Source organism: Theobroma cacao, chromosome 3, assembly GCF_000208745.1.
Source record: "Theobroma cacao cultivar B97-61/B2 chromosome 3, Criollo_cocoa_genome_V2, whole genome shotgun sequence".
NCBI lineage: Eukaryota > Viridiplantae > Streptophyta > Magnoliopsida > Malvales > Malvaceae > Theobroma > Theobroma cacao.
The window spans coordinates 7,470,757-7,474,514 of NC_030852.1; positions in this window are offsets into that span (position 1 = coordinate 7,470,757).

A 3,758-nucleotide genomic window follows, 5' to 3' on the forward strand; every position below is an offset into this window, starting at 1 on the left:
CAAATGAAGAAGTATGTAGAGAAGCTTGTTTTCGATCCTTCGGAGGAGTCATTTCAATTATTATCCTCATATTTTTATATGTTGGACTAAGAAAATCCTAGCACAGTCACCATAGTGGCTACTGATGAGGTAGAAAGATTCAAATATTGTTTTTGGTCATACGAGGCTTGTATTCGGGGGTTTAGGGATGTAATGCATCTTATGGTTGCAATTGATGCGACACATATGAAAGGTAGGTTCAGGGGTGTTCTGTTTGTAGCTGTATGCAAAGATGCGAATGAGTGCGTACATCGAGCTGCATTTGGCATCGACCATGTTGAGGATGAAGACTCATGGACGTGGTTTCTTAGCAAGTTGTGTGATGCGGTTGGTTGTCTTAAAAACATTATGTTCATTTCTGATCAGCATCTCAGCATTGAGAAAGCAATCCAAAATGCATACCTAGAAGCGCACCACGGATTATGTGGTTACCACTTGAAGAAAAACTTTAAAAACAAGTTTAAGCGCGACGACGTTTTTATGACTTTTACCCTTGCTCGAGCTTGCTATAAGGTTTTCGATTTCAACAGACATATGAACTAACTCAAGCAGATTCACACGGGAGCCCACACTGACCTTATGAGAATAGGCCCTAAGAGATGGGCACGTGCACGTTCATTGGCAAGGCGATACCAATTCTTGACATTCAACATTGCTGAATGTGTTAACTCATGCTTGAAACATGCAAAACAAATGCCAATCACTGTTTTGATCGAGTTCATCCTAGACATGTTCCAGTGTTGGTTTCATGATTGGTACGAGGAGGCCGTCAAGGTGACCACTCCCCTCAGCCCTAGGGTTGCCAGGCAGTTGAGCAAATGGTTCACTAATGCACATCGATTTATAGTTAAACCTATCAATCAAGTGGAGTTTGAAGTTAAAGACGGGAAGATGGACGTACTTGTAAACTTGTCCACGAAGACGTGTTCATGTTGTGAATTTCAAATAGATTTATTGCCATGCAGCCATGCCCTTGTAGTAATAAGGTCAGAATATATTTATTTCTTATTTGAACCCTAATTGACATAACATTTACATTATGCTTGAACATTGAGTTCATTGTATTTTTCAGTAAATGCAAATGTGAAGCCGTTGAATTTTGCGCTGACAACTACAAGACAATCGTTTTGATGGAGGGTTATGCAAGGTCCATTTGCCCGGTAGGGCATCCCAGTGAGTGGGACATCCCCCCTCATGTGAAACAATTTGTAATGTTGCCACCACCTTGGCGAGGCCAAGCGAAAAGACCTAGGAGGATAAGGATTCCATCGGCTGGTGAAGGCAGTCGAGCACAAAGATGTTCATAATGCAAGAGGTACGGGCATAATAGACAAACTTGCCCATCCCTATTTGCAATTCCATCCACAAATCCGACAGCATGTCCAACTCAATCGGTGCCTCCACGAGTGCGACGACTGAAAGCATATTCAAGTTGCAGATAAATTGACAAATGCAATAATTGTCCAATATAAAGGACAATGTCTGAAAACGTAAGGTGTATTGTGGATGAAGACAGCTTGTCGGCCTAACTAAATGTGTGAGCCATGTGTAATACCTTTCTGACAATTTCCTCTTACAGTTTCTTACATTCATTCATATTTTGTTTTTGTTAGTTTTTTCTTATAGATGAGTCTTTATTTTTTGATTAATTTTGTAGATATATTATTTGATTATTCATTTCATTTTTTCGGTAGATCTGAGCAGTGAATAGACTTACGAAGTCCCTATACTACTTGTGTAGATTATTATTGATATGATTATTAATAAGCCAAATATATATACAAAATAAAAAATTATATATATACATATTTTTTTATCATATTTTTTTACTTAATTATTTGATTGTAGAATATGTAAATTAATTTATCATTTTCGCAAAAATTAAGTTTGAATTCTCCTTTTAGAAAAAATAAATTTGTACAAATTTCATATTTGACGTCAAATTTAGATGAATAACTTGTATTACGTTCAAATAAAATAATATAAAATGACTAAAAAATTTCTTTCTTCTGCTATTTATAATAATAAAGAAAATGTTTTATTTAACTTTGTTTTTTACTTGAGCTAAAGTCAAATAAGGAAAAATATGTTAATTTAGTGTTTTCTGATTAAAAAATTGAAAAATAGAGATATGGAGTTATCGATGATTATAAAATTAATTCCTCATTCTGACTTACTTAATTTGGACATGACAAACCTCTTATTACAACCATAGAATTCGAGTTCCACGCTTATAATTATTTATTCATTTTTTATGTTTTTATTTTGTTGAATATTTTAAGTTGAAATTTCCTAGATTAAAGATTGTATTCCTGGTTGATAAAGTTAAATATAATTGTTAATATTGGTTCCATCTTATGTTATTAATAATTTTTTGTTTGGGTTTTGAAATGCATAATTTAAATTTAAATTTAGTTGAATTTGATTGTGGTATTTGAATTCAAATAAAATCATTTTATAAGAAATTTTGAGTAAATTTAAATAAAAGGTAAATTCGGTAAAAATTGAATAATTTCAAACAAATGTGTATTTGTAAATAAATTGTGAAAGGAGTTGTAACTAAACGGTCAAAAGATCAAGGAAGTCCCTATACTCACTTATTTCGACCAATTTAGTCCTCCGACTCAAAATCGAATCAAAGCAATTTAGTTTCTTGATTTTGGAAATTTCTTTAATTTAGTCCCTCCTTGGAATAGTGGATGTGGTGCTGACGTCGCAAACTTGGCTAACGTGGCAACGTATGTGTAACTGGTTGAATGATGTGGAGGTCCCACATCATAGCATATGCTGATGTGGTGGTACCATATCACCTGATGATATGACGTGGTAGTGACATGTCATATTGTCAGATTGTGTATGGCAGCGGTACAGGGACTAATGTGAAAAACATTTCGATGTATGACGATGAAAATGAGCGAAAAAATATATGATGCTAATAAAAGATATGCCACGTCACCGTTTTGATCAGATGGTATCGGGGTTGAGATATGGCTTTTAGGTTCTATTTCTCATTAACCCTGATAATTATCCCTAAACAGTGGCTAAACCTTAAACCAACCGGTATCCATGTTAGAGCCATTAACCTTTGAAGTTCCGATATTGAAACCTAGGCTAAAAACTAAACCTAAACCTGAAATCGAGAAAGCTGATGGCTGAAAGCTTAGGAGAAGGAAGAAAATCGAGAGAAGGAAGGGGAAAGGAAAAGGAAAAGGATGCTGGAAAGGAAGAGCGCGATACGGTTTCAATATGTTGATGATAAATAGTATTAGGTTATGTTTTTAATGTTTACTGATATAGGGTTTTGTTGTTTCATGTTTTATTGTTGCTAATGTATTTGTTTATAGTATTAGGCTGTGTTTTTAATGTATGCTGATTTGGCTTTGTTTTCTTAATTTGTTATTGGGGCTGATGTGTTACATAAGACAAACTATAGGCAAAAAGTAATGCACCAAGATTCTCGTTGATTTAGTTTCCAACTTTGGCAGATTATATGACTTTATGTGGACAGTTTATGGTGGTTAGGCCACATAAAGAGGAGTATGATGTTGTTGGTAATAGATTATCCATTTTGAACACATGGTTGACAGTAATATGTCAAAGTGTGTATAGAACATTATAATATGACCCTTCAAACATATTGGTAAATGAAATTGACATGCGAGGATGTGATTAGAAAAAAAATTGATTAGATTCAGTTTTTGTTGGATTTGTTTACTTGT